Raw genomic sequence first — 14266 nt, 5'->3', positions numbered from 1 at the left:
AGGCTGAAATATGTGCCCTCGCTTTGAAATAAGTAAGCAAGGTTAGTTTGTATTTCATCCAACAATCTGTGCTACAAATTATGGCTACAGTATATGCAATTTCATCCACTTTTTGAGATTGCCTTTCGCTTACGGCCACACCGGCCTGAGTACGCCTGATCTCGTCCGATCTCGGAAGCTAAGCAGGGTCGGGCCTGGTTAGTACTTGGATGGGAGACCGCCTGGGAATACCAGGTGCTGTAAGCTTTTTGTCACTGCCTTGTGGAATTTCAACTCTTTGTCCGTTTTTTCCCACAAGGCTGAAATATGTGCCCTCGCTTTGAAATAAGTAAGCAAGGTTAGTTTGTATTTCATCCAACAATCTGTGCTACAAATTATGGCTACAGTATATGCAATTTCTTCCACTTTTTGAGTGACACAAAGATGCTTATCTAAATGGTGGAAATGCAACAGCTGTTAATCAGGCTCACTTTGACTTTACATAGTGCACCAAGAGATAGTTTCTCGCTTACGGCCACACCGGCCTGAGTACGCCTGATCTCGTCCGATCTCGGAAGCTAAGCAGGGTCGGGCCTGGTTAGTACTTGGATGGGAGACCGCCTGGGAATACCAGGTGCTGTAAGCTTTTTGTCACTGCCTTGTGGAATTTCAACTCTTTGTCCGTTTTTTCCCACAAGGCTGAAATATGTGCCCTCGCTTTGAAATAAGTAAGCAAGGTTAGTTTGTATTTCATCCAACAATCTGTGCTACAAATTATGGCTACAGTATATGCAATTTCATCCACTTTTTGAGATTGCCTTTCGCTTACGGCCACACGGCCGCCTGAGTACGCCTGATCTCGTCCGATCTCGGAAGCTAAGCAGGGTCGGGCCTGGTTAGTACTTGGATGGGACCGCCTGGGAATACCAGGTGCTGTAAGCTTTTTGTCACTGCCTTGTGGAATTTCAACTCTTTGTCCGTTTTTTCCCACAAGGCTGAAATATGTGCCCTCGCTTTGAAATAAGTAAGCAAGGTTAGTTTGTATTTCATCCAACAATCTGTGCTACAATTATGGCTACAGTATATGCAATTTCTTCCACTTTTTGAGTGACACAAGATGCTTATCTAAATGGTGGAAATGCAACAGCTGTTAATCAGGCTCACTTTGACTTTACATGGTGCACCAAGAGATAGTTTCTCGCTTACGGCCACACCGCCTGAGTACGCCTGATCTCGTCCGATCTCGGAAGCTAAGCAGGGTCGGGCCTGGTTAGTACTTGGATGGGAGACCGCCTGGGAATACCAGGTGCTGTAAGCTTTTTGTCACTGCCTTGTGGAATTTCAACTCTTTGTCCGTTTTTTCCCACAAGGCTGAAATATGTGCCCTCGCTTTGAAATAAGTAAGCAAGGTTAGTTTGTATTTCATCCAACAATCTGTGCTACAAATTATGGCTACAGTATATGCAATTTCATCCACTTTTTGAGATTGCCTTTCGCTTACGGCCACACCGGCCTGAGTACGCCTGATCTCGTCCGATCTCGGAAGCTAAGCAGGGTCGGGCCTGGTTAGTACTTGGATGGGAGACCGCCTGGGAATACCAGGTGCTGTAAGCTTTTTGTCACTGCCTTGTGGAATTTCAACTCTTTGTCCGTTTTTTCCCACAAGGCTGAAATATGTGCCCTCGCTTTGAAATAAGTAAGCAAGGTTAGTTTGTATTTCATCCAACAATCTGTGCTACAAATTATGGCTACAGTATATGCAATTTCATCCACTTTTTGAGATTGCCTTTCGCTTACGGCCACACCGGCCTGAGTACGCCTGATCTCGTCCGATCTCGGAAGCTAAGCAGGGTCGGGCCTGGTTAGTACTTGGATGGGAGACCGCCTGGGAATACCAGGTGCTGTAAGCTTTTTGTCACTGCCTTGTGGAATTTCAACTCTTTGTCCGTTTTTTTCCCACAAGGCTGAAATATGTGCCCTCGCTTTGAAATAAGTAAGCAAGGTTAGTTTGTATTTCATCCAACAATCTGTGCTACAAATTATGGCTACAGTATATGCAATTTCATCCACTTTTTGAGATTGCCTTTCGCTTACGGCCACACCGGCCTGAGTACGCCTGATCTCGTCCGATCTCGGAAGCTAAGCAGGGTCGGGCCTGGTTAGTACTTGGATGGGAGACCGCCTGGGAATACCAGGTGCTGTAAGCTTTTTGTCACTGCCTTGTGGAATTTCAACTCTTTGTCCGTTTTTTCCCACAAGGCTGAAATATGTGCCCTCGCTTTGAAATAAGTAAGCAAGGTTAGTTTGTATTTCATCCAACAATCTGTGCTACAAATTATGGCTACAGTATATGCAATTTCTTCCACTTTTTGAGTGACACAAAGATGCTTATCTAAATGGTGGAAATGCAACAGCTGTTAATCAGGCTCACTTTGACTTTACATAGTGCACCAAGAGATAGTTTCTCGCTTACGGCCACACCGGCCTGAGTACGCCTGATCTCGTCCGATCTCGGAAGCTAAGCAGGGTCGGGCCTGGTTAGTACTTGGATGGGAGACCGCCTGGGAATACCAGGTGCTGTAAGCTTTTTGTCACTGCCTTGTGGAATTTCAACTCTTTGTCCGTTTTTTCCCACAAGGCTGAATATGTGCCCTCGCTTTGAAATAAGTAAGCAAGGTTAGTTTGTATTTCATCCAACAATCTGTGCTACAAATTATGGCTACAGTATATGCAATTTCATCCACTTTTTGAGATTGCCTTTCGCTTACGGCCACACCGGCCTGAGTACGCCTGATCTCGTCCGATCTCGGAAGCTAAGCAGGGTCGGGCCTGGTTAGTACTTGGATGGGAGACCGCCTGGGAATACCAGGTGCTGTAAGCTTTTTGTCACTGCCTTGTGGAATTTCAACTCTTTGTCCGTTTTTTCCCACAAGGCTGAAATATGTGCCCTCGCTTTGAAATAAGTAAGCAAGGTTAGTTTGTATTTCATCCAACAATCTGTGCTACAAATTATGGCTACAGTATATGCAATTTCTTCCACTTTTTGAGTGACACAAAGATGCTTATCTAAATGGTGGAAATGCAACAGCTGTTAATCAGCTCACTTTGACTTTACATGGTGCACCAAGAGATAGTTTCTCGCTTACGGCCACACCGGCCTGAGTACGCCTGATCTCGTCCGATCTCGGAAGCTAAGCAGGGTCGGGCCTGGTTAGTACTTGGATGGGAGACCGCCTGGGAATACCAGGTGCTGTAAGCTTTTTGTCACTGCCTTGTGGAATTTCAACTCTTTGTCCGTTTTTTCCCACAAGGCTGAAATATGTGCCCTCGCTTTGAAATAAGTAAGCAAGGTTAGTTTGTATTTCATCCAACAATCTGTGCTACAAATTATGGCTACAGTATATGCAATTTCATCCACTTTTTGAGATTGCCTTTCGCTTACGGCCACACGGCCTGAGTACGCCTGATCTCGTCCGATCTCGGAAGCTAAGCAGGGTCGGGCCTGGTTAGTACTTGGATGGGAGACCGCCTGGGAATACCAGGTGCTGTAAGCTTTTTGTCACTGCCTTGTGGAATTTCAACTCTTTGTCCGTTTTTTCCCCACAAGGCTGAAATATGTGCCCTCGCTTTGAAATAAGTAAGCAAGGTTAGTTTGTATTTCATCCAACAATCTGTGCTACAAATTATGGCTACAGTATATGCAATTTCATCCACTTTTTGAGATTGCCTTTCGCTTACGGCCACACCGGCCTGAGTACGCCTGATCTCGTCCGATCTCGGAAGCTAAGCAGGGTCGGGCCTGGTTAGTACTTGGATGGGAGACCGCCTGGGAATACCAGGTGCTGTAAGCTTTTTGTCACTGCCTTGTGGAATTTCAACTCTTTGTCCGTTTTTTTCCCACAAGGCTGAAATATGTGCCCTCGCTTTGAAATAAGTAAGCAAGGTTAGTTTGTATTTCATCCAACAATCTGTGCTACAAATTATGGCTACAGTATATGCAATTTCTCCACTTTTTGAGTGACACAAAGATGCTTATCTAAATGGTGGAAATGCAACAGCTGTTAATCAGGCTCACTTTGACTTTACATGGTGCACCAAGAGATAGTTTCTCGCTTACGGCCACACCGCCTGAGTACGCCTGATCTCGTCCGATCTCGGAAGCTAAGCAGGGTCGGGCCTGGTTAGTACTTGGATGGGAGACCGCCTGGGAATACCAGGTGCTGTAAGCTTTTTGTCACTGCCTTGTGGAATTTCAACTCTTTGTCCGTTTTTTCCCACAAGGCTGAAATATGTGCCCTCGCTTTGAAATAAGTAAGCAAGGTTAGTTTGTATTTCATCAACAATCTGTGCTACAAATTATGGCTACAGTATATGCAATTTCATCCACTTTTTGAGATTGCCTTTCGCTTACGGCCACACCGGCCTGAGTACGCCTGATCTCGTCCGATCTCGGAAGCTAAGCAGGTCGGGCCTGGTTAGTACTTGGATGGGAGACCGCCTGGGAATACCAGGTGCTGTAAGCTTTTTGTCACTGCCTTGTGGAATTTCAACTCTTTGTCCGTTTTTTCCCACAAGGCTGAAATATGTGCCCTCGCTTTGAAATAAGTAAGCAAGGTTAGTTTGTATTTCATCCAACAATCTGTGCTACAAATTATGGCTACAGTATATGCAATTTCATCCACTTTTTGAGATTGCCTTTCGCTTACGGCCACACCGGCCTGAGTACGCCTGATCTCGTCCGATCTCGGAAGCTAAGCAGGGTCGGGCCTGGTTAGTACTTGGATGGGAGACCGCCTGGGAATACCAGGTGCTGTAAGCTTTTTGTCACTGCCTTGTGGAATTTCAACTCTTTGTCCGTTTTTTCCCACAAGGCTGAAATATGTGCCCTCGCTTTGAAATAAGTAAGCAAGGTTAGTTTGTATTTCATCCAACAATCTGTGCTACAAATTATGGCTACAGTATATGCAATTTCATCCACTTTTTGAGATTGCCTTTCGCTTACGGCCACACCGCCTGAGTACGCCTGATCTCGTCCGATCTCGGAAGCTAAGCAGGGTCGGGCCTGGTTAGTACTTGGATGGGAGACCGCCTGGGAATACCAGGTGCTGTAAGCTTTTTGTCACTGCCTTGTGGAATTTCAACTCTTTGTCCGTTTTTTTCCCACAAGGCTGAAATATGTGCCCTCGCTTTGAAATAAGTAAGCAAGGTTAGTTTGTATTTCATCCAACAATCTGTGCTACAAATTATGGCTACAGTATATGCAATTTCATCCACTTTTTGAGATTGCCTTTCGCTTACGGCCACACCGGCCTGAGTACGCCTGATCTCGTCCGATCTCGGAAGCTAAGCAGGGTCGGGCCTGGTTAGTACTTGGATGGGAGACCGCCTGGGAATACCAGGTGCTGTAAGCTTTTTGTCACTGCCTTGTGGAATTTCAACTCTTTGTCCGTTTTTTCCCACAAGGCTGAAATATGTGCCCTCGCTTTGAAATAAGTAAGCAAGGTTAGTTTGTATTTCATCCAACAATCTGTGCTACAAATTATGGCTACAGTATATGCAATTTCATCCACTTTTTGAGATTGCCTTTCGCTTACGGCCACACCGGCCTGAGTACGCCTGATCTCGTCCGATCTCGGAAGCTAAGCAGGGTCGGGCCTGGTTAGTACTTGGATGGGAGACCGCCTGGGAATACCAGGTGCTGTAAGCTTTTTGTCACTGCCTTGTGGAATTTCAACTCTTTGTCCGTTTTTTCCCACAAGGCTGAAATATGTGCCCTCGCTTTGAAATAAGTAAGCAAGGTTAGTTTGTATTTCATCCAACAATCTGTGCTACAAATTATGGCTACAGTATATGCAATTTCTTCCACTTTTTGAGTGACACAAAGATGCTTATCTAAATGGTGGAAATGCAACAGCTGTTAATCAGGCTCACTTTGACTTTACATGGTGCACAAGAGATAGTTTCTCGCTTACGGCCACACCGGCCTGAGTACGCCTGATCTCGTCCGATCTCGGAAGCTAAGCAGGGTCGGGCCTGGTTAGTACTTGGATGGGAGACCGCCTGGGAATACCAGGTGCTGTAAGCTTTTTGTCACTGCCTTGTGGAATTTCAACTCTTTGTCCGTTTTTTCCCACAAGGCTGAAATATGTGCCCTCGCTTTGAAATAAGTAAGCAAGGTTAGTTTGTATTTCATCCAACAATCTGTGCTACAAATTATGGCTACAGTATATGCAATTTCATCCACTTTTTGAGATTGCCTTTCGCTTACGGCCACACGGCCTGAGTACGCCTGATCTCGTCCGATCTCGGAAGCTAAGCAGGGTCGGGCCTGGTTAGTACTTGGATGGGAGACCGCCTGGGAATACCAGGTGCTGTAAGCTTTTTGTCACTGCCTTGTGGAATTTCAACTCTTTGTCCGTTTTTTTCCCACAAGGCTGAAATATGTGCCCTCGCTTTGAAATAAGTAAGCAAGGTTAGTTTGTATTTCATCCAACAATCTGTGCTACAAATTATGGCTACAGTATATGCAATTTCATCCACTTTTTGAGATTGCCTTTCGCTTACGGCCACACCGGCCTGAGTACGCCTGATCTCGTCCGATCTCGGAAGCTAAGCAGGGTCGGGCCTGGTTAGTACTTGGATGGGAGACCGCCTGGGAATACCAGGTGCTGTAAGCTTTTTGTCACTGCCTTGTGGAATTTCAACTCTTTGTCCGTTTTTTCCCACAAGGCTGAAATATGTGCCCTCGCTTTGAAATAAGTAAGCAAGGTTAGTTTGTATTTCATCCAACAATCTGTGCTACAAATTATGGCTACAGTATATGCAATTTCTTCCACTTTTTGAGTGACACAAAGATGCTTATCTAAATGGTGGAAATGCAACAGCTGTTAATCAGGCTCACTTTGACTTTACATGGTGCACCAAGAGATAGTTTCTCGCTTACGGCCACACCGGCCTGAGTACGCCTGATCTCGTCCGATCTCGGAAGCTAAGCAGGGTCGGGCCTGGTTAGTACTTGGATGGGAGACCGCCTGGGAATACCAGGTGCTGTAAGCTTTTTGTCACTGCCTTGTGGAATTTCAACTCTTTGTCCGTTTTTTCCCACAAGGCTGAAATATGTGCCCTCGCTTTGAAATAAGTAAGCAAGGTTAGTTTGTATTTCATCCAACAATCTGTGCTACAAATTATGGCTACAGTATATGCAATTTCATCCACTTTTTGAGATTGCCTTTCGCTTACGGCCACACCGGCCTGAGTACGCCTGATCTCGTCCGATCTCGGAAGCTAAGCAGGGTCGGGCCTGGTTAGTACTTGGATGGGAGACCGCCTGGGAATACCAGGTGCTGTAAGCTTTTTGTCACTGCCTTGTGGAATTTCAACTCTTTGTCCGTTTTTTCCCACAAGGCTGAAATATGTGCCCTCGCTTTGAAATAAGTAAGCAAGGTTAGTTTGTATTTCATCCAACAATCTGTGCTACAAATTATGGCTACAGTATATGCAATTTCATCCACTTTTTGAGATTGCCTTTCGCTTACGGCCACACCGGCCTGAGTACGCCTGATCTCGTCCGATCTCGGAAGCTAAGCAGGGTCGGGCCTGGTTAGTACTTGGATGGGAGACCGCCTGGGAATACCAGGTGCTGTAAGCTTTTTGTCACTGCCTTGTGGAATTTCAACTCTTTGTCCGTTTTTTCCCACAAGGCTGAAATATGTGCCCTCGCTTTGAAATAAGTAAGCAAGGTTAGTTTGTATTTCATCCAACAATCTGTGCTACAAATTATGGCTACAGTATATGCAATTTCATCCACTTTTTGAGATTGCCTTTCGCTTACGGCCACACCGGCCTGAGTACGCCTGATCTCGTCCGATCTCGGAAGCTAAGCAGGGTCGGGCCTGGTTAGTACTTGGATGGGAGACCGCCTGGGAATACCAGGTGCTGTAAGCTTTTTGTCACTGCCTTGTGGAATTTCAACTCTTTGTCCGTTTTTTCCCACAAGGCTGAAATATGTGCCCTCGCTTTGAAATAAGTAAGCAAGGTTAGTTTGTATTTCATCCAACAATCTGTGCTACAAATTATGGCTACAGTATATGCAATTTCATCCACTTTTTGAGATTGCCTTTCGCTTACGGCCACACCGGCCTGAGTACGCCTGATCTCGTCCGATCTCGGAAGCTAAGCAGGGTCGGGCCTGGTTAGTACTTGGATGGGAGACCGCCTGGGAATACCAGGTGCTGTAAGCTTTTTGTCACTGCCTTGTGGAATTTCAACTCTTTGTCCGTTTTTTCCCACAAGGCTGAAATATGTGCCCTCGCTTTGAAATAAGTAAGCAAGGTTAGTTTGTATTTCATCCAACAATCTGTGCTACAAATTATGGCTACAGTATATGCAATTTCATCCACTTTTTGAGATTGCCTTTCGCTTACGGCCACACCGGCCTGAGTACGCCTGATCTCGTCCGATCTCGGAAGCTAAGCAGGGTCGGGCCTGGTTAGTACTTGGATGGGAGACCGCCTGGGAATACCAGGTGCTGTAAGCTTTTTGTCACTGCCTTGTGGAATTTCAACTCTTTGTCCGTTTTTTCCCACAAGGCTGAAATATGTGCCCTCGCTTTGAAATAAGTAAGCAAGGTTAGTTTGTATTTCATCCAACAATCTGTGCTACAAATTATGGCTACAGTATATGCAATTTCATCCACTTTTTGAGATTGCCTTTCGCTTACGGCCACACCGGCCTGAGTACGCCTGATCTCGTCCGATCTCGGAAGCTAAGCAGGGTCGGGCCTGGTTAGTACTTGGATGGGAGACCGCCTGGGAATACCAGGTGCTGTAAGCTTTTTGTCACTGCCTTGTGGAATTTCAACTCTTTGTCCGTTTTTTCCCACAAGGCTGAAATATGTGCCCTCGCTTTGAAATAAGTAAGCAAGGTTAGTTTGTATTTCATCCAACAATCTGTGCTACAAATTATGGCTACAGTATATGCAATTTCATCCACTTTTTGAGATTGCCTTTCGCTTACGGCCACACCGGCCTGAGTACGCCTGATCTCGTCCGATCTCGGAAGCTAAGCAGGGTCGGGCCTGGTTAGTACTTGGATGGGAGACCGCCTGGGAATACCAGGTGCTGTAAGCTTTTTGTCACTGCCTTGTGGAATTTCAACTCTTTGTCCGTTTTTTTCCCACAAGGCTGAAATATGTGCCCTCGCTTTGAAATAAGTAAGCAAGGTTAGTTTGTATTTCATCCAACAATCTGTGCTACAAATTATGGCTACAGTATATGCAATTTCATCCACTTTTTGAGATTGCCTTTCGCTTACGGCCACACCGGCCTGAGTACGCCTGATCTCGTCCGATCTCGGAAGCTAAGCAGGGTCGGGCCTGGTTAGTACTTGGATGGGAGACCGCCTGGGAATACCAGGTGCTGTAAGCTTTTTGTCACTGCCTTGTGGAATTTCAACTCTTTGTCCGTTTTTTCCCACAAGGCTGAAATATGTGCCCTCGCTTTGAAATAAGTAAGCAAGGTTAGTTTGTATTTCATCCAACAATCTGTGCTACAAATTATGGCTACAGTATATGCAATTTCATCCACTTTTTGAGATTGCCTTTCGCTTACGGCCACACCGGCCTGAGTACGCCTGATCTCGTCCGATCTCGGAAGCTAAGCAGGGTCGGGCCTGGTTAGTACTTGGATGGGAGACCGCCTGGGAATACCAGGTGCTGTAAGCTTTTTGTCACTGCCTTGTGGAATTTCAACTCTTTGTCCGTTTTTTCCCACAAGGCTGAAATATGTGCCCTCGCTTTGAAATAAGTAAGCAAGGTTAGTTTGTATTTCATCCAACAATCTGTGCTACAAATTATGGCTACAGTATATGCAATTTCATCCACTTTTTGAGATTGCCTTTCGCTTACGGCCACACCGGCCTGAGTACGCCTGATCTCGTCCGATCTCGGAAGCTAAGCAGGGTCGGGCCTGGTTAGTACTTGGATGGGAGACCGCCTGGGAATACCAGGTGCTGTAAGCTTTTTGTCACTGCCTTGTGGAATTTCAACTCTTTGTCCGTTTTTTCCCACAAGGCTGAAATATGTGCCCTCGCTTTGAAATAAGTAAGCAAGGTTAGTTTGTATTTCATCCAACAATCTGTGCTACAAATTATGGCTACAGTATATGCAATTTCATCCACTTTTTGAGATTGCCTTTCGCTTACGGCCACACCGGCCTGAGTACGCCTGATCTCGTCCGATCTCGGAAGCTAAGCAGGGTCGGGCCTGGTTAGTACTTGGATGGGAGACCGCCTGGGAATACCAGGTGCTGTAAGCTTTTTGTCACTGCCTTGTGGAATTTCAACTCTTTGTCCGTTTTTTCCCACAAGGCTGAAATATGTGCCCTCGCTTTGAAATAAGTAAGCAAGGTTAGTTTGTATTTCATCCAACAATCTGTGCTACAAATTATGGCTACAGTATATGCAATTTCATCCACTTTTTGAGATTGCCTTTCGCTTACGGCCACACCGGCCTGAGTACGCCTGATCTCGTCCGATCTCGGAAGCTAAGCAGGGTCGGGCCTGGTTAGTACTTGGATGGGAGACCGCCTGGGAATACCAGGTGCTGTAAGCTTTTTGTCACTGCCTTGTGGAATTTCAACTCTTTGTCCGTTTTTTCCCACAAGGCTGAAATATGTGCCCTCGCTTTGAAATAAGTAAGCAAGGTTAGTTTGTATTTCATCCAACAATCTGTGCTACAAATTATGGCTACAGTATATGCAATTTCTTCCACTTTTTGAGTGACACAAAGATGCTTATCTAAATGGTGGAAATGCAACAGCTGTTAATCAGGCTCACTTTGACTTTACATAGTGCACCAAGAGATAGTTTCTCGCTTACGGCCACACCGGCCTGAGTACGCCTGATCTCGTCCGATCTCGGAAGCTAAGCAGGGTCGGGCCTGGTTAGTACTTGGATGGGAGACCGCCTGGGAATACCAGGTGCTGTAAGCTTTTTGTCACTGCCTTGTGGAATTTCAACTCTTTGTCCGTTTTTTCCCACAAGGCTGAAATATGTGCCCTCGCTTTGAAATAAGTAAGCAAGGTTAGTTTGTATTTCATCCAACAATCTGTGCTACAAATTATGGCTACAGTATATGCAATTTCATCCACTTTTTGAGATTGCCTTTCGCTTACGGCCACACCGGCCTGAGTACGCCTGATCTCGTCCGATCTCGGAAGCTAAGCAGGGTCGGGCCTGGTTAGTACTTGGATGGGAGACCGCCTGGGAATACCAGGTGCTGTAAGCTTTTTGTCACTGCCTTGTGGAATTTCAACTCTTTGTCCGTTTTTTCCCACAAGGCTGAAATATGTGCCCTCGCTTTGAAATAAGTAAGCAAGGTTAGTTTGTATTTCATCCAACAATCTGTGCTACAAATTATGGCTACAGTATATGCAATTTCTTCCACTTTTTGAGTGACACAAAGATGCTTATCTAAATGGTGGAAATGCAACAGCTGTTAATCAGGCTCACTTTGACTTTACATGGTGCACCAAGAGATAGTTTCTCGCTTACGGCCACACCGGCCTGAGTACGCCTGATCTCGTCCGATCTCGGAAGCTAAGCAGGGTCGGGCCTGGTTAGTACTTGGATGGGAGACCGCCTGGGAATACCAGGTGCTGTAAGCTTTTTGTCACTGCCTTGTGGAATTTCAACTCTTTGTCCGTTTTTTCCCACAAGGCTGAAATATGTGCCCTCGCTTTGAAATAAGTAAGCAAGGTTAGTTTGTATTTCATCCAACAATCTGTGCTACAAATTATGGCTACAGTATATGCAATTTCATCCACTTTTTGAGATTGCCTTTCGCTTACGGCCACACCGGCCTGAGTACGCCTGATCTCGTCCGATCTCGGAAGCTAAGCAGGGTCGGGCCTGGTTAGTACTTGGATGGGAGACCGCCTGGGAATACCAGGTGCTGTAAGCTTTTTGTCACTGCCTTGTGGAATTTCAACTCTTTGTCCGTTTTTTCCCACAAGGCTGAAATATGTGCCCTCGCTTTGAAATAAGTAAGCAAGGTTAGTTTGTATTTCATCCAACAATCTGTGCTACAAATTATGGCTACAGTATATGCAATTTCATCCACTTTTTGAGATTGCCTTTCGCTTACGGCCACACCGGCCTGAGTACGCCTGATCTCGTCCGATCTCGGAAGCTAAGCAGGGTCGGGCCTGGTTAGTACTTGGATGGGAGACCGCCTGGGAATACCAGGTGCTGTAAGCTTTTTGTCACTGCCTTGTGGAATTTCAACTCTTTGTCCGTTTTTTCCCACAAGGCTGAAATATGTGCCCTCGCTTTGAAATAAGTAAGCAAGGTTAGTTTGTATTTCATCCAACAATCTGTGCTACAAATTATGGCTACAGTATATGCAATTTCATCCACTTTTTGAGATTGCCTTTCGCTTACGGCCACACCGGCCTGAGTACGCCTGATCTCGTCCGATCTCGGAAGCTAAGCAGGGTCGGGCCTGGTTAGTACTTGGATGGGAGACCGCCTGGGAATACCAGGTGCTGTAAGCTTTTTGTCACTGCCTTGTGGAATTTCAACTCTTTGTCCGTTTTTTTCCCACAAGGCTGAAATATGTGCCCTCGCTTTGAAATAAGTAAGCAAGGTTAGTTTGTATTTCATCCAACAATCTGTGCTACAAATTATGGCTACAGTATATGCAATTTCTTCCACTTTTTGAGTGACACAAAGATGCTTATCTAAATGGTGGAAATGCAACAGCTGTTAATCAGGCTCACTTTGACTTTACATGGTGCACCAAGAGATAGTTTCTCGCTTACGGCCACACCGGCCTGAGTACGCCTGATCTCGTCCGATCTCGGAAGCTAAGCAGGGTCGGGCCTGGTTAGTACTTGGATGGGAGACCGCCTGGGAATACCAGGTGCTGTAAGCTTTTTGTCACTGCCTTGTGGAATTTCAACTCTTTGTCCGTTTTTTCCCACAAGGCTGAAATATGTGCCCTCGCTTTGAAATAAGTAAGCAAGGTTAGTTTGTATTTCATCCAACAATCTGTGCTACAAATTATGGCTACAGTATATGCAATTTCATCCACTTTTTGAGATTGCCTTTCGCTTACGGCCACACCGGCCTGAGTACGCCTGATCTCGTCCGATCTCGGAAGCTAAGCAGGGTCGGGCCTGGTTAGTACTTGGATGGGAGACCGCCTGGGAATACCAGGTGCTGTAAGCTTTTTGTCACTGCCTTGTGGAATTTCAACTCTTTGTCCGTTTTTTCCCACAAGGCTGAAATATGTGCCCTCGCTTTGAAATAAGTAAGCAAGGTTAGTTTGTATTTCATCCAACAATCTGTGCTACAAATTATGGCTACAGTATATGCAATTTCATCCACTTTTTGAGATTGCCTTTCGCTTACGGCCACACCGGCCTGAGTACGCCTGATCTCGTCCGATCTCGGAAGCTAAGCAGGGTCGGGCCTGGTTAGTACTTGGATGGGAGACCGCCTGGGAATACCAGGTGCTGTAAGCTTTTTGTCACTGCCTTGTGGAATTTCAACTCTTTGTCCGTTTTTTCCCACAAGGCTGAAATATGTGCCCTCGCTTTGAAATAAGTAAGCAAGGTTAGTTTGTATTTCATCCAACAATCTGTGCTACAAATTATGGCTACAGTATATGCAATTTCATCCACTTTTTGAGATTGCCTTTCGCTTACGGCCACACCGGCCTGAGTACGCCTGATCTCGTCCGATCTCGGAAGCTAAGCAGGGTCGGGCCTGGTTAGTACTTGGATGGGAGACCGCCTGGGAATACCAGGTGCTGTAAGCTTTTTGTCACTGCCTTGTGGAATTTCAACTCTTTGTCCGTTTTTTCCCACAAGGCTGAAATATGTGCCCTCGCTTTGAAATAAGTAAGCAAGGTTAGTTTGTATTTCATCCAACAATCTGTGCTACAAATTATGGCTACAGTATATGCAATTTCTTCCACTTTTTGAGTGACACAAAGATGCTTATCTAAATGGTGGAAATGCAACAGCTGTTAATCAGGCTCACTTTGACTTTACATGGTGCACCAAGAGATAGTTTCTCGCTTACGGCCACACCGGCCTGAGTACGCCTGATCTCGTCCGATCTCGGAAGCTAAGCAGGGTCGGGCCTGGTTAGTACTTGGATGGGAGACCGCCTGGGAATACCAGGTGCTGTAAGCTTTTTGTCACTGCCTTGTGGAATTTCAACTCTTTGTCCGTTTTTTCCCACAAGGCTGAAATATGTGCCCTCGCTTTGAAATAAGTAAGCA

The 14266-nt window shown here is 45.8% G+C and overlaps 42 non-coding genes and 3 pseudogenes across 42 annotated transcripts; all 45 read left to right on the top strand.

The window, feature by feature from the left end:
* The first annotated feature begins 127 nt into the window (after positions 1-127).
* On the top strand, positions 128-246 carry LOC118954461. Its single transcript, XR_005044589.1, has one exon. It is a non-coding gene; the product is annotated as a 5S ribosomal RNA (ribosomal RNA).
* Positions 247-506: 260 nt separating this feature from the next.
* On the top strand, positions 507-625 carry LOC118954460. The gene has a single exon (XR_005044588.1). It is a non-coding gene; the product is annotated as a 5S ribosomal RNA (ribosomal RNA).
* A 177-nt stretch (positions 626-802) lies between these two features.
* On the top strand, positions 803-921 carry LOC118954507 (annotated as a pseudogene).
* A 258-nt stretch (positions 922-1179) lies between these two features.
* Positions 1180-1297, top strand: LOC118954487. Its single transcript, XR_005044615.1, has one exon. It is a non-coding gene; the product is annotated as a 5S ribosomal RNA (ribosomal RNA).
* Positions 1298-1474: 177 nt separating this feature from the next.
* Positions 1475-1593, top strand: LOC118954459. Its single transcript, XR_005044587.1, has one exon. It is a non-coding gene; the product is annotated as a 5S ribosomal RNA (ribosomal RNA).
* A 177-nt stretch (positions 1594-1770) lies between these two features.
* On the top strand, positions 1771-1889 carry LOC118954458. Its single transcript, XR_005044586.1, has one exon. It is a non-coding gene; the product is annotated as a 5S ribosomal RNA (ribosomal RNA).
* Positions 1890-2067: 178 nt separating this feature from the next.
* LOC118954457 lies at positions 2068-2186 on the top strand. The gene has a single exon (XR_005044585.1). It is a non-coding gene; the product is annotated as a 5S ribosomal RNA (ribosomal RNA).
* Positions 2187-2446: 260 nt separating this feature from the next.
* Positions 2447-2565, top strand: LOC118954455. Its single transcript, XR_005044583.1, has one exon. It is a non-coding gene; the product is annotated as a 5S ribosomal RNA (ribosomal RNA).
* A 176-nt stretch (positions 2566-2741) lies between these two features.
* LOC118954454 lies at positions 2742-2860 on the top strand. The gene has a single exon (XR_005044582.1). It is a non-coding gene; the product is annotated as a 5S ribosomal RNA (ribosomal RNA).
* A 259-nt stretch (positions 2861-3119) lies between these two features.
* LOC118954453 lies at positions 3120-3238 on the top strand. Its single transcript, XR_005044581.1, has one exon. It is a non-coding gene; the product is annotated as a 5S ribosomal RNA (ribosomal RNA).
* A 177-nt stretch (positions 3239-3415) lies between these two features.
* LOC118954502 lies at positions 3416-3533 on the top strand (annotated as a pseudogene).
* A 178-nt stretch (positions 3534-3711) lies between these two features.
* On the top strand, positions 3712-3830 carry LOC118954452. The gene has a single exon (XR_005044580.1). It is a non-coding gene; the product is annotated as a 5S ribosomal RNA (ribosomal RNA).
* A 260-nt stretch (positions 3831-4090) lies between these two features.
* On the top strand, positions 4091-4208 carry LOC118954486. Its single transcript, XR_005044614.1, has one exon. It is a non-coding gene; the product is annotated as a 5S ribosomal RNA (ribosomal RNA).
* A 176-nt stretch (positions 4209-4384) lies between these two features.
* On the top strand, positions 4385-4502 carry LOC118954484. Its single transcript, XR_005044612.1, has one exon. It is a non-coding gene; the product is annotated as a 5S ribosomal RNA (ribosomal RNA).
* A 177-nt stretch (positions 4503-4679) lies between these two features.
* Positions 4680-4798, top strand: LOC118954451. The gene has a single exon (XR_005044579.1). It is a non-coding gene; the product is annotated as a 5S ribosomal RNA (ribosomal RNA).
* A 177-nt stretch (positions 4799-4975) lies between these two features.
* On the top strand, positions 4976-5093 carry LOC118954485. The gene has a single exon (XR_005044613.1). It is a non-coding gene; the product is annotated as a 5S ribosomal RNA (ribosomal RNA).
* A 178-nt stretch (positions 5094-5271) lies between these two features.
* On the top strand, positions 5272-5390 carry LOC118954449. The gene has a single exon (XR_005044577.1). It is a non-coding gene; the product is annotated as a 5S ribosomal RNA (ribosomal RNA).
* A 177-nt stretch (positions 5391-5567) lies between these two features.
* Positions 5568-5686, top strand: LOC118954448. Its single transcript, XR_005044576.1, has one exon. It is a non-coding gene; the product is annotated as a 5S ribosomal RNA (ribosomal RNA).
* Positions 5687-5945: 259 nt separating this feature from the next.
* On the top strand, positions 5946-6064 carry LOC118954447. The gene has a single exon (XR_005044575.1). It is a non-coding gene; the product is annotated as a 5S ribosomal RNA (ribosomal RNA).
* A 177-nt stretch (positions 6065-6241) lies between these two features.
* LOC118954501 lies at positions 6242-6359 on the top strand (annotated as a pseudogene).
* Positions 6360-6537: 178 nt separating this feature from the next.
* LOC118954446 lies at positions 6538-6656 on the top strand. Its single transcript, XR_005044574.1, has one exon. It is a non-coding gene; the product is annotated as a 5S ribosomal RNA (ribosomal RNA).
* A 260-nt stretch (positions 6657-6916) lies between these two features.
* Positions 6917-7035, top strand: LOC118954445. The gene has a single exon (XR_005044573.1). It is a non-coding gene; the product is annotated as a 5S ribosomal RNA (ribosomal RNA).
* A 177-nt stretch (positions 7036-7212) lies between these two features.
* On the top strand, positions 7213-7331 carry LOC118954443. The gene has a single exon (XR_005044571.1). It is a non-coding gene; the product is annotated as a 5S ribosomal RNA (ribosomal RNA).
* A 177-nt stretch (positions 7332-7508) lies between these two features.
* On the top strand, positions 7509-7627 carry LOC118954442. The gene has a single exon (XR_005044570.1). It is a non-coding gene; the product is annotated as a 5S ribosomal RNA (ribosomal RNA).
* Positions 7628-7804: 177 nt separating this feature from the next.
* LOC118954441 lies at positions 7805-7923 on the top strand. The gene has a single exon (XR_005044569.1). It is a non-coding gene; the product is annotated as a 5S ribosomal RNA (ribosomal RNA).
* A 177-nt stretch (positions 7924-8100) lies between these two features.
* Positions 8101-8219, top strand: LOC118954440. Its single transcript, XR_005044568.1, has one exon. It is a non-coding gene; the product is annotated as a 5S ribosomal RNA (ribosomal RNA).
* Positions 8220-8396: 177 nt separating this feature from the next.
* Positions 8397-8515, top strand: LOC118954439. The gene has a single exon (XR_005044567.1). It is a non-coding gene; the product is annotated as a 5S ribosomal RNA (ribosomal RNA).
* A 177-nt stretch (positions 8516-8692) lies between these two features.
* Positions 8693-8811, top strand: LOC118954438. Its single transcript, XR_005044566.1, has one exon. It is a non-coding gene; the product is annotated as a 5S ribosomal RNA (ribosomal RNA).
* A 177-nt stretch (positions 8812-8988) lies between these two features.
* Positions 8989-9107, top strand: LOC118954437. The gene has a single exon (XR_005044565.1). It is a non-coding gene; the product is annotated as a 5S ribosomal RNA (ribosomal RNA).
* A 178-nt stretch (positions 9108-9285) lies between these two features.
* On the top strand, positions 9286-9404 carry LOC118954436. Its single transcript, XR_005044564.1, has one exon. It is a non-coding gene; the product is annotated as a 5S ribosomal RNA (ribosomal RNA).
* Positions 9405-9581: 177 nt separating this feature from the next.
* LOC118954435 lies at positions 9582-9700 on the top strand. The gene has a single exon (XR_005044563.1). It is a non-coding gene; the product is annotated as a 5S ribosomal RNA (ribosomal RNA).
* A 177-nt stretch (positions 9701-9877) lies between these two features.
* Positions 9878-9996, top strand: LOC118954434. Its single transcript, XR_005044562.1, has one exon. It is a non-coding gene; the product is annotated as a 5S ribosomal RNA (ribosomal RNA).
* Positions 9997-10173: 177 nt separating this feature from the next.
* LOC118954432 lies at positions 10174-10292 on the top strand. Its single transcript, XR_005044560.1, has one exon. It is a non-coding gene; the product is annotated as a 5S ribosomal RNA (ribosomal RNA).
* A 177-nt stretch (positions 10293-10469) lies between these two features.
* Positions 10470-10588, top strand: LOC118954431. Its single transcript, XR_005044559.1, has one exon. It is a non-coding gene; the product is annotated as a 5S ribosomal RNA (ribosomal RNA).
* Positions 10589-10848: 260 nt separating this feature from the next.
* LOC118954430 lies at positions 10849-10967 on the top strand. The gene has a single exon (XR_005044558.1). It is a non-coding gene; the product is annotated as a 5S ribosomal RNA (ribosomal RNA).
* A 177-nt stretch (positions 10968-11144) lies between these two features.
* On the top strand, positions 11145-11263 carry LOC118954429. Its single transcript, XR_005044557.1, has one exon. It is a non-coding gene; the product is annotated as a 5S ribosomal RNA (ribosomal RNA).
* A 260-nt stretch (positions 11264-11523) lies between these two features.
* Positions 11524-11642, top strand: LOC118954428. The gene has a single exon (XR_005044556.1). It is a non-coding gene; the product is annotated as a 5S ribosomal RNA (ribosomal RNA).
* Positions 11643-11819: 177 nt separating this feature from the next.
* LOC118954427 lies at positions 11820-11938 on the top strand. Its single transcript, XR_005044555.1, has one exon. It is a non-coding gene; the product is annotated as a 5S ribosomal RNA (ribosomal RNA).
* Positions 11939-12115: 177 nt separating this feature from the next.
* LOC118954426 lies at positions 12116-12234 on the top strand. The gene has a single exon (XR_005044554.1). It is a non-coding gene; the product is annotated as a 5S ribosomal RNA (ribosomal RNA).
* A 177-nt stretch (positions 12235-12411) lies between these two features.
* LOC118954425 lies at positions 12412-12530 on the top strand. Its single transcript, XR_005044553.1, has one exon. It is a non-coding gene; the product is annotated as a 5S ribosomal RNA (ribosomal RNA).
* Positions 12531-12791: 261 nt separating this feature from the next.
* Positions 12792-12910, top strand: LOC118954424. Its single transcript, XR_005044552.1, has one exon. It is a non-coding gene; the product is annotated as a 5S ribosomal RNA (ribosomal RNA).
* A 177-nt stretch (positions 12911-13087) lies between these two features.
* Positions 13088-13206, top strand: LOC118954423. Its single transcript, XR_005044551.1, has one exon. It is a non-coding gene; the product is annotated as a 5S ribosomal RNA (ribosomal RNA).
* A 177-nt stretch (positions 13207-13383) lies between these two features.
* Positions 13384-13502, top strand: LOC118954421. The gene has a single exon (XR_005044549.1). It is a non-coding gene; the product is annotated as a 5S ribosomal RNA (ribosomal RNA).
* Positions 13503-13679: 177 nt separating this feature from the next.
* LOC118954420 lies at positions 13680-13798 on the top strand. Its single transcript, XR_005044548.1, has one exon. It is a non-coding gene; the product is annotated as a 5S ribosomal RNA (ribosomal RNA).
* A 260-nt stretch (positions 13799-14058) lies between these two features.
* On the top strand, positions 14059-14177 carry LOC118954419. The gene has a single exon (XR_005044547.1). It is a non-coding gene; the product is annotated as a 5S ribosomal RNA (ribosomal RNA).
* The last annotated feature ends 89 nt before the right edge of the window (positions 14178-14266 follow it).

The sequence above is a fragment of the Oncorhynchus mykiss genome, unplaced genomic scaffold (genome assembly GCF_013265735.2).
Source record: "Oncorhynchus mykiss isolate Arlee unplaced genomic scaffold, USDA_OmykA_1.1 un_scaffold_386, whole genome shotgun sequence".
Taxonomy (NCBI): Eukaryota; Metazoa; Chordata; class Actinopteri; order Salmoniformes; family Salmonidae; genus Oncorhynchus; species Oncorhynchus mykiss.
Note: the sequence above shows the minus strand (reverse complement) of the source record. Positions and strands in the feature narration are given on the sequence as shown.